Source organism: Phalangium opilio, unplaced genomic scaffold, assembly GCF_054372755.1.
Source record: "Phalangium opilio isolate 3A_F unplaced genomic scaffold, DU_Popi_V2 ptg000246l_1, whole genome shotgun sequence".
NCBI lineage: Eukaryota > Metazoa > Arthropoda > Arachnida > Opiliones > Phalangiidae > Phalangium > Phalangium opilio.
Window position 1 is genome coordinate 5,887,209 of NW_028324225.1, and position 12,077 is coordinate 5,899,285.

At 38.7% G+C, this 12,077-nt stretch overlaps 1 long non-coding RNA gene across 1 annotated transcript; it reads right to left on the reverse strand.

The window, feature by feature from the left end:
* Window positions 1-3,706: 3,706 nt before the first annotated feature.
* LOC149612281 (uncharacterized) lies at window positions 3,707-4,355 on the reverse strand. Its single transcript, XR_016376424.1, has 2 exons — window positions 4,207-4,355; window positions 3,707-4,124 (listed from the first exon to the last, which is right to left on the reverse strand). It is a non-coding gene; the product is annotated as an uncharacterized LOC149612281 (long non-coding RNA).
* Between the last annotated feature and the right edge of the window lie 7,722 nt (window positions 4,356-12,077).

Sequence of the window (12,077 nt, forward strand, 5' to 3'; positions counted from 1 at the left end):
ATGTCTATAGTATCAAAGTAGCGTTTAGCAACTTTAACGTAATGGGGAGAGTTAATTGATTAAGTTATAGTCGAACCGTGAGGTTTTTCGCTGTCTACGCCTACTATACGAAGTAGCGGGGCTACCGTATCGCCTATAAATTCATTACCTACTATATCTAAATAAATAAACAATTGGTCGGGAATATAATAATTTAATTTAGCGGGAACAGAGCTTCTGTATCCTTGTAATTGGGAATTTCGAAATTCGGTACCTTTATCCGTCTGTAGTTTTCTAGGAACCCTTTCTCTAAAGACAGACTTAAAAGCCTCAACCGTTTCAACACCGCTTTTTGATTTTAAAGGTACGGACCAAGCTCTTCTGCTAAAGCAATCTATTACGGTTAATATGTATTTGTACCCGTCGTTGTACTGACTCAAAGAACGCATGTCGTTCAAATCCGCCTGATATTGATCCCCTATGTTAGTTACAACCACCTTGTTTCTTTTAAACTTTCTAAAAACTCTTATGTAAAGTGTACGCGTCTTTTCCCTTTAACCAATCTAGTACCTGTTTCTTACTAATCCCCTTTAATTTTACTGCTAAATATAATTTTTTAGCACCCCCGAAACTGGCGGGGTGGGAAGGGTTAAAGTAGATACCTTCTATAATTTTGGAGATTTTACGTACGCTGCCCATTTCGGAGACTCGGTTTTAAGTTTTTTAGCTGCTGACTTGACACTAACTTTAGGAGCTCTAGTTCTTTTGATTTTAATTTGTTGGGGTATTGTATACGAGGTTAGAGGGGAAAAACTAGAAAGTAGGTTTGTAAATGCGTAAAAACCTCTAGGTTTTGGGTCATTGTTAGAGGAAGGCTTGACAAATTCTAAAGCTATATCTCTAATATTCGAGCCGGGTATTATTGCATCATTAACTATAACTTCCCCACTATCTGTCCACCTAAGCTTTTCAGGGGTAGTGGACAACTGATCAACGATACTTTGTACATGCCCTATATATTTAAGGGGGATATCGTCTAACCAAGCCAAGTTATAATAGTCGGATGTCGGTTGGGGGACCGTGGGTATAGGTTGCCTAGCGATAATGTGTAAATTATTATATCTTTGTAGAGTCTGTTCGTATAAGCCCCATTTTGAAGCTTCGTCTAAATCTTTACGAGCTAAAATAACATTCATTTCATTGTCCAATTCCGAAACTACTTGTTGTTGGGGGTGGGGAAAGGGGTCGTTTTTAAAGGTAGAGCTAGGGACAAGGACCATTTTCTGAGCGTACTGCATTTTTTTACTGAATACCTCCTGTTATGGCGCCGATGATGGAGGAAACGAGAGGGAAAAGGAAAGAAAAGAAACTACCGCCCTCCTGAACTAGTATATCACGTTTTGTTTTCCAAGATATTCTCTTATTAGCAATTTTTCTAAGTTTTGCGGAATGCCTAGCTAATCTAGCTTTTTGACTTTTATTTTATTTAACGTTACCGTGTAAAGTATTTTCAACACACTCTGAGATTGCGTCAATTAAGGGTTTCTTGGCGTTACGCAATATGATTCTGCGTTGTTAACGAGGGGATTTGGCAATAACGGAGAGCAAATTTCTTTGCGACCGAACGGCATAAGGCATAGTGACTAAATGAAGAGATGGCTATACACCCGTCTATTATTATTACAATTATTTGGGGAATGTAAACTTCACAAGGGTTGTCGGGAAATATTCCAGTCCTAAGTCTATGATTCTCGGGACATCTTTGGTGTAGATCGAATAATAAATATCCGAAAGGTAAACTAGTAGCGTCACGGTAGGCGTCGACAGCGAAACGCCATTTATCAGCAAACATTTAACTAGCTATTATTGAACTTTGCAATTTGTCTCTAGGAGATTTCATAAGAATAAGATAATGAGCGTTCAAAGAAACATCTCTAGAGTCTTTGGATCGATGGAATACGTTTTGGACGATATAAATTACACTCAAGTTGCGATGATGCGTTCCCTTGGTAAAAAGAGAACCAACTTCTCCTTGGTTCTCGGTCATCAAGTCATCAATGATTAAAAGGCAGGGCTTACCGCCTGTATATTCTGATAAATCTGGCATACCGTGTTTGAAAACCACAAATTTTCTCAAACTTTCGAAAAAAGGCTGCCATTCACCGTAGAACCAATGTATTTCGCTTATATTAGGGGAAAACATGGCTTCCCTGTTCTCTAATATTTTTAAAACTAATTGAGTTTTCCCGCTTTGAGACGGGCCTGCTATCACCATGTTAAAAGGATGGTAGAAATGATACATGACCTTACCCTTTGGCTTTCAACGAACGAATGAGATAATGATTGTAAAGTGTTTGTATATATATATATATATAGATGAGATCGACACGTAAAATGAACAATTGCAATTTCGAAAATACATGGGGTATTTAAGGAAGCATTGACGAAAAAGTTAGTTAATCACAGCCGCCGTATTCTGCAGGCTTAGCCTTCCGCGCCCACTTGGATTCTCATCGCTCATTGGTCCATAGAGAACTGGATTCTGGCTGTTGATTGGCGGCTTAGGTTTCGAGGCGAAATTGGATTCTGGGCTGAGATTGGATGTTCATGCAAGGCAAGCAAGGAAAGATAGTGGTTCAGTTCAGTTAACTTTTCAATTGACACTGAACGTACGGTGTAATGTCAGCATTTTGTGTCGGTTATCGTCAAAGGTCAGTGCAATAACCTTTAACCTCTATGTTTAGGTTCTTTACGCCATCTATTTCGTGAACCTTCAAATAGCAGACTATTTTCCCCAATTCCCACATGTTAAGGGTTAGTGTACAGTATCTCGGTAACATGACTCTGGAATGGAAGTTTATTCAAGTATTTAATGTGTAACGATAGTTTACTTTATGGTAGACGAAGTATAATTTTACATTTTAATAATATAACTTCACAATCTTTACTAAAATATAGCATTGTAACAGGGGTTAATTCTGGTCGTCAAAAACCTTGTAGCAGAGGTGTTTTATCATTGAAAGGGGCGTGTGTAGCTGAACCATGCAAGGCTATCTAAAATATATTGTGCGCAATACACTGGTTAGGCTTTGGAGAGCCTATTTGTCTTTATGAAAGAGAGATTCCAATGCACTGAAATTGAAGACGTAACTGTTCTGATATACCACTCCAGTTCACGGGTAGAATGTATCATGTCACCAAGTAATAAGCTGAGAAAAACGAGCATAAAAACGCTGCTGTAGGTTGAAGAAGCCTAAAACAATAGATTTTAGTTATAATTCCCTGGTTTCATTTTGGCATTTGTAATTTCTGTTAGTCCTGGATGAGTACTAATTGTTGGTATCGAGTACCTCGATCGAATATCAATACAAGTACTTGTACCAATAATAAGTGATACATATCGTGAAGATTATCAATTACAGGAATGACATTCGACATATAAATGCTCGAACGAAAGGACACCATTAAGACTTCACCCTGTTTCGATAGTGTCGCACACTCTATGGTATAATCTTGAATTAAACGTATCTTATTGATTGCGTTCAACTTATTTTGGCTTTTCAACTAACGATTTAACTGACGTTGTAGCTTCTCTAGTTTCACATATAAAGACGACACACTTCTATATTAGGCAAACTTACACTCTACTATCACTTAAATCTAAGATTTGCCTAAATGGTCAATTAGGCAAACGAAAAAGTCGAAACAGGAAGCTTCTTGTAATATGTCGGCTTCAATCAGTTTTATTCATACTTTCTACCAAAAATTTAATTTAAAATTATAATAAATTTATACAGAACGATATTTCAGAACATATAGCTTTATTTTGAACAGTTTATGAAGAAACGTTGTCGCTACTCTCATGACAAGAGAGCAAATTTTTGCCGTTGTCATATAATTGCTTATTTATAACATTTTACATCCAAATGTACTTTCAAACATTGTCTCTTATCTTTTACACAAGCAGGCTGATGTTACTTCATTTGAGGTGACATTAAGTAGCAGCAAATCCTGTATATAGATAGTTTACACAAATGGAGCATTAATGAAACTTACACCTGAAGGCCGGGCTGCATGGAGGACAAAAAGAGACGGGTTTCTGTCCTCCTGGTGTAAATGATATGATTCCTCCAGATGTGCAAATCCTGTATATTAAGATCAAACTTTTGTGAAGCCTTAAAACATTATTAAATTTTTGTAATATTTTCTAAATAAAGTGGTAAATACATGGTATTTGATGTTAATTATAACAATTTCAAGTTTGTATTATAGATTGAAGCGTGGACGTCATCAATATTGACTGTAGTAGCCCATTCGTGTGACACTGTCAATTAAACCACTGTTTTATTCCAAATCTTTAGCACAACAAAAACTCATTCACATTTATATTGTTAGACACTTCAGTAACCATATTTACCAGTTCAACGTACTGCAACATTTACTTTTAAACCCATCTATCATAATGTCTTTCTTTGATTTTATCACACGTACAGTCAATGGTACCCCATAGGGGTAGGATTGCATATGGGGCTGTGATACTTTGAATGTTTATACGGAATGACGTTTTTGTCTCATTACCCTTGAGTGAACCCACTTCAGCATATCAGTAGGATGTTATTATATACCATAATTAATATTCTATATTGCATTAATTATATAATTATTATGAGAATTGAATGGCTTTAATAATGGTCAGTTGGCTCATTCGATGCTCATGTTATCTACTAACGACGCAGGACGATAAATGAAGTCACATTAATGATTAAACTTACATAACACCTAAGCCTTGGTTGAAATAATTTTTGATCACGAGCTGAAACGTCTTACACTATAAATGAACGTTTACTTTTATTCAACTATATTGTCAAAGATAATTTGCAATTGATAAAATAAAAGCATACCCGTCCAATGCGACGATTCAAGTAAATAGCTCTTCTTCAAATAGGCATCCGTACTTAGCAAAATATTAACCGTACCGGTGTACCCAAGTCGCCTCTAACAATGATGAAGTGTAGTCTGCTTCGTTCAGCATCAGAAACTAAAGCAAAAGCACCGGTGAGTTAACCGGTTGATGACGCTGAACGATTTACCCATCGAAAAACCGTATTTCAAATTTGGTGGACATCCGCAATTCAATTTCGTCTTGAAAGTCGAAACCTAAGCCGCCAATAAGAAGCCAGAATCCAGTTCCTTTACGGACCATTGAGCGACGAGAATCCAAGTGGGCGCGGAAGGCTAAGCCTGCAGAATACGGCGGCAGGACATTTAACCGAGACGAAAATGACTAATTGACAATATTGATCAAAAAATAATATGGCTAGACTTTCTATAACGACTAAATACATGTTGACTAGATAAATATATAAATAAATAAATATCACCGGGACTGACTAGATAAATAAATAAATAAATAAATAAATAAATAAATAAATAAATAAATAAATAAAAAAGAAGAGACCCCTCACAGAAATAGATACTGTCGAATGTACTCAAACTCGGTAACCGTAAGGTAGCGTGCGGAAATCTTCAATTAACCTTACCTTATCCACCACAGTTCTATAAACCTTGGACTGGTCGACACTTATTACAGTGTGATCAGCCTTTGGCCTATTTGCTTGGGGATTGGTACTTGGATTGGTTCCGCCGGCGGTTCATATATGCCTATAAGCCCCATTAACCTATCCATGTTAACCAAATCTCTGGTGGTATGGTTAAGTCGGAACCCCTTAACCTTCATCTCGACGGCTGTCGATCCAGTATCAGGGTTCACAACTCGGTATGCGTAGTTCTTACATCCACCACTCGCATATTCTTCGATGTAGGCCTGGGGTCCGTACTTTTCAAGCTCATTGGTCATTTCACCTAGGAAATTCCCAGTTTCGATTTCGACGCCCCTGGTGTGTAAACGTACAGTATCGAATCAGTGTCTATATATAAAACAGACTCACCCAAGCGTTCTAAGTAGGAATAAAGCTTAATCCTAGCCATGGCAGTGGTGTACGCTGCGATCGGAACACTGACATTTTTATTAATTGGGTCAATCTCATTGATATAACACCACTTAGCAACGCAAATGTCGTCGCTAACTGGTATCAACGTCTTGACCTCAATTGCTGGGTCATAGAACAAGTTAAAGAACTTCTGTGGATCATCGAAGACTTCAACCTTGTCCAGCCGAGTCCTCTCACCAAATTTGCCCCAAAACGAATTCAAACACAGTTTGGCGATGGTACGCTTGCCAGCGTTCTTCTCGATACAGCTAGGATCAAGTTTTACCCCTTCCTTTTCGTAGTACTCGGCTACGTATTGATCTTTCTGCGCTTGGGTTACTACGTCAGAAGGCCAACCGCTACTTTCCTGTTTTAGCTTCAGAAAGCAGTTGACGTAATTGTTAAAAAGCCCGCCTGATTTAGTTACGGGGTCGTACTGAGATATTTTGTACGACCAGGCTTCGTGGATTTTAACAACCACGTAACCCTTTCTAACCGCTAAATGGACTTCATCCGCCACAAACGTCCCCCTAATAACTCTTTCCTCGTCGGAATGTGTTCAATCCCCTTGATATTTGTTTTCAGCGCGCAGCTGACACAGGGCAAAGCACAATTTCCCCCCCGATCTTTTGGGGCAAAACGGGGTGGAAGAGGTAAAGAGGGGGCAGGATATCCAGTTTAATAAAACCTTCAATCTCGTTAATGGGTGGGAAGTTGTCTGTCAAGATCGTAGGGTGGCCGTAAGGTAGTTTGCCGTATTTGTTACACCATGGATATAGACTAGTGACGTCGACATATCGAATCTCCTCTCCCGGCTTAACCCTGTGATGAAGACAAAGAGCGGAAGTACGTCCCCCGAAAAATGCGTTACGGGGATTAAGTGGTTCCCACGCATCGATTTGGACATTAATGGAAGAGAGAAAGGTGTTAATTTCGGGCTTTTGCTCCCTCAATTTGTGGAATACGCATTCCCACATTTCGATTACCTTATACCCCAGCTCCCTAAGCCTCTTATTACAGTTCAAAGTATCAGTATAGCGGGAGTGTAAAGTTTGGGTGACGTCACCATGCAAAACCAGGTCTCTGTTTACCGGGAAACAGGTTCTACACCCGTGCCAAAAACAACCTTGGAATTGGTAGACGACCTTTTGATCTGCGCCAAGATCGTCTACTAGAAGCCCGTCGACTTTAATGTTCAAAATTTTAGGTTCCGAGCCATTAAAAGCCGACTTAATAATGACCCCGCGCTTATGGGCTTCCCACCTCAACCACTCTATGGCTACTTTAGACTGAGGGTCTTTCATTCTATAGCCGTGAGGTGGAACAATTCCAATTGAATTTGGCGCTAGGTGGTCCTTCCTGAAAACGGCATTGCAGAGCCCGGCAATTGTCACGGCAGTGGTAAAAGGGTTAACGCCCGCAATCTTCTCCAAAATCTCCCTGTACTTTAAGCACCCCTCTCTTAAAATCCTAACGTCCAAACGGCAATAATGGATCAACTCTTCAACATAGTTGAAACCTTTTTTGGCTTCAACTTGTTCGTTGTACCAAGAAATTAAAACCGAACGTTGCTTTTCGGTTAGCCTGTCTGGCGCGTAAGATTCTAAAAGAGGCATGCTTTCCCTCAAGACATAATTTGTACTCGTAGGATCTTTTGGATCAAACACGTGTTCGGGAACAAAGTTGAAGAGCAAGTGCGGGAAATGTCCCTTATTTAAATTAGGGTCTAAGCCAAAAGTGGAAACAAAGCTAGATAAGGGGGATGGGATGAAATTTAAACTATCTATAAAAGTCAAATTCTCATATCGAATTTGCACAATCTTCGTTCCCGTCATTATCACTTGAGGGTGCCACGCTTTGATGGCTAACATGGCTTTGTACAGAAATTGTAAATCGTATCCCTTCGCATTATGGTCGATAACTGTTATTTTGGGAGAATTGTGGAATTGTTGAAGATAATTTAAAAAATCCAGAACAGGATCATTCCCGAGAAACACCCGTTCTCGAGGGCCGCAGGTGGCGCAAGTAAATTGATCTGATTTCTCGAGAATGCATTGATCACAGATTTTTTGAGAAATACATAAGATATGAGTGTGTAGGAAAGCACTAGGGTTTGAAGGGTCTGGGGTATTTTGAACACATTCGAGATCATAAAAGATAGTAACTGAAGGATGGGTCTTAGCTTTTTTAGCCGCAAGGTGGGCTTTGGAGTCGGTAACCTGCATGAAACAATAGTGGGGGTGTGGGTTGAATTTATTACAGATGACGCAATAGACTTCCCCGCAGTTGTGAGGTGACTTGCGTTTTCCCATATCTATTGTTTTTGCGCAACGGGGGCAATTAAAAACCCTTTGGCAGACTGATAGGGTTTTGCTTCCACTAGCCTTATGGGCGTCAAAGCATTCTTGCCCCCTAAAATCGCGATGACAGGTCCCGCATCTAATTTCTTCCCCCTCGCAATCTTTGGCCCTTTGACAGGAATAGCAAAACTTATTGCAGGCGTGCAAGTTTAAATGGTTATAGCCCACAAGGCACCTCTCGCAGAAATAATGAAAATTGAAGAGAGGTTTAGGTTTGGTGATGACGTCAAAATGGTTTTGATAGTTAAAAAGGTATAGCCTCGGCTTTGGATTACCTTCGGCACCGATAATGAAATCAGGGTTGCCGAAAATACGGTAGGGGACGTTTGCTCTAACCGTAAAAACTATTAATTGGTAATCAACCAGGTATGATTGAAATCTAGGTAGAGCACCCGCCCCCGAGCATTCGTCCAAAGGTATTTCCGCCGCCAAGGCTAATTCCTCCGCCATCTTCCTAAGCCTCTCCCCTGCCTTTTTCCTAATAGTGGGACGGCATAGGGTATTGAAATCTGCCTCGAGGCTTTTGTCAAGGGGATGCATTGTATGATCCCTATGTATTCTAGCAAAAATCAGAGCATGAGGGAGGCATAGCCGATCGTTGTTCTTGATCTGAACAATGCATTTCTTCTCCCTGGAAAAAGTCTCGAAACTACAGATTCGAATAGCCTTGCATCGGTAGGCGCCTTGGGGCAATATCACGCGCTGAATGGTTATTCCTATAGGACTGAGAAAAAACTTTGAACCCCCTTCGGAATTTTAAGCCTTATCCGCGACTACTTCTAATATAAATCCAATATCTATTTGGTCTCTTCTTCTAAAACTAAAGTCCGCGGTTTGAATGCCTGGATTACTAATGCTTGTCATTGAAATTGCAATCATGTCATCGGGTAAACAGTCGTCCAAAACGTATTCAAGGAAGTCGCTTACAGATTCGACGATGTTGTTGTCGAATTGTACCTCCATTTCCCATCCATCAAGATTAAAATTGGGGAAGGACACTACCCCGCTAGAAAGTACGTTTACACCTGGTGGTGCAACTAGCGGTGATGGAGGTGGAGGAGTAAGAGCCCCACCCCCTAACTGTCCTTCCCCTTCATCCATTGACTCATTTTGAGATGGAGATATGGGGGAGTACAATAACAGTCTAAGAAAGAAACATCGTCGTTTTGAAACGCCTCTTCCAGAAGCGATAAAGGAGGAGAAGAGCTATTGTTAGCCCTAGACTGCGGGGTAATGTTAAACATAGACGGGGGTGTAGAATAGTTTGCCATAAACGTGTCATCGGCATTTAAAAAGACTATTTCTAACGAGTCTGGAAAGTCGACTAAAAAACTATCAACTTCAATAGGGAGTTCAATTTCTACATTAGAGTTGGCCATTGCGATAACTTAAAAATACAAATACCACAAAATACTAATAATAAATCTGAATAGGCCTAAATAATAATACCAAAACACAAAAATATACTAAAATACTAAAACAGTAATGTACTTATAAAAGTCAAATACTAGGTTAAAATGAAAGTACTTATAAAAAATTGAAGTTATTTATAAAAAAATTGAAAGTACTTATAAAAAATTTAAAGTACTTAAAAAAACCAAGTTAAAATGAAAATAGTTGTAAAAAATACTAAAACACTTGTAAAAAATTTAAAATACTAAGAGTCAAATACCAATACTAACAGTCAAAAGTACTAAAGCACTAAGATATGGGCACGGAAAAACTCACAAGTTTTGTTTGGGAGCAGAAGATTTCTTGGCTTGCATCGACAGCGGTCAGAATTAAACTGATGAGTAGACTAGAGTGATCCGCCCATTTATACTTTCGTGATACAATTAGAAAAAATAGATCCCCCTTAATGTCATAAACATGTCTTAACACGTTTGGGGTAGTCATAAAACACTCTAAATATAAATTCCATTGATAACAAAACAACGTTTTCGACCACGCCCCCTTTTAAGGTCCTAAATTACCTGGTGGGTGGTCCAATTAAAGAATTGACAAAATAAATTCTTTTGTTCAAGTTCAGCCCTCTTTTATGGCCATAGAAGTCTTGGAATGCCACAAAAGGACAAAGGGAATAGATGCTTTTGTTCAAGTTCAGCCCCCCTTTTCAAGGTCATAAACCAACTTGTGGGGTGTTTCAATTAAAGAAAATAAATTCCAATGCATCTAAGGGGCCCGAGGTCATTCACCCCTCCCTAAAGCCATAAATCATTCTGAGGAACCAAATTGAAAATAGGAATGATTTTGATAAATTTAGTTAGAATTTATTTCAACGCTTTAAACATTTGAAATGTTTTTTTCAAATGACGCGTTTCGTGTTGTTAAAATGTAATGTATATGACTGTTTTCGTTCCAATGGATTATTCAATTCCCCATATATTCCTATGGGATTTTAGGAATTTTAAATGACGCGTTTCGTGTGGGTACAATACAATGTAAATGTTCAAAAACGTTTTACTTTTAACACGAAATGTGTTGATAAAAGCTAAGTAACACCCCACACTATCACCACTGAAAAGGTTTTGTCAAGACTGTAGTAGGTATAATAGTATTACAAAGAACAAGTTAAGGAAAACATTATATTTATTTCAAGTTCTTTGACTGGTTCTAAAACTTTTTATAATTTAGAAACGTAATAAGGTATGGAATATATTACAATAATAGGATCTAACTTTCATGTCGCAAAAGTTCTTGAATAAACATTTCAATTATAGCTTTCTTGAGATTAACGCGTTTCATTATTAGTACAATATCGTCATTCGGAGTAAGTGTTGTTGGTATGGGTTGGGTTGGCGGAATGACTTTTTCTTTCTCCCACTCTTCTTGAGGGACATCTCTGTACTTTCTGTTTGGTGGCATGTCTTTAGTCAATGGGTTTTGGATGAATATAGGCATGTTATTTGTTGGTAATCCTTGAAGTAATGGACAGTCTGCCTTGAATTTCTGATGCTCTTCCAAAACATTATCGTTAGGTTCCCATCCTCGTAACGTTAAGTCACAAAAATGGCATTTAACAGCGTCGGTCCCCGATCTTAAATAGTAAAACCCATGACGGGCTATTTCTGACGGTTTTACAAACGTACTCGCAAATGCACCAAACGTTTCTAGACGGGTAATTTCTCGATTCATCTTATCCTGGCGGTGTCTAACAATCAAATGAGGTCCGTACCAAATCAGACGCTATTTATACCCCAAATAAGGGGATGAAAGGTTTGATTGTAATGGATGCTGTTACTAAGCAGACGTTAATTCGCGAAGCTCTTTCAAAGCCAGGGTAAATAGTGGCCGTTACTTTCATCCTAGTAATTGTATTTTTAGTTGAATTTGCATTTTGGTATTTTAAAAATATTACTTTAATTTCGGGTAACGCAACTTGTCAGGATAATACCTTCGGGGCAAACACCTGGAAACAATAAAATGTTTCGTGGTAGGAAGAGTCACCAACTAACAAAGCAATAAATCCGAAAATAGATTCCATTCATAACAATACAACTGATTCGACCATGCCTCTAAACCCATTAAGACACGTCTTTATAGTAAAAAAAAACGGATGGAGATAAATTCTTTTGTTCAAGTTCTGTCCCTTTTTATGGCCATAGACCCGTCTGACCGTGGTTACGTATAAATAAAAAGCCGATGGAATGTCTTAACACGTTTGTGTGAGTCATAAATCACTCTAAATACAGATTCCATTGATAACAATACAACTGGTTTAGCCACGCCCCCTTTTAAGGTCCTAAAG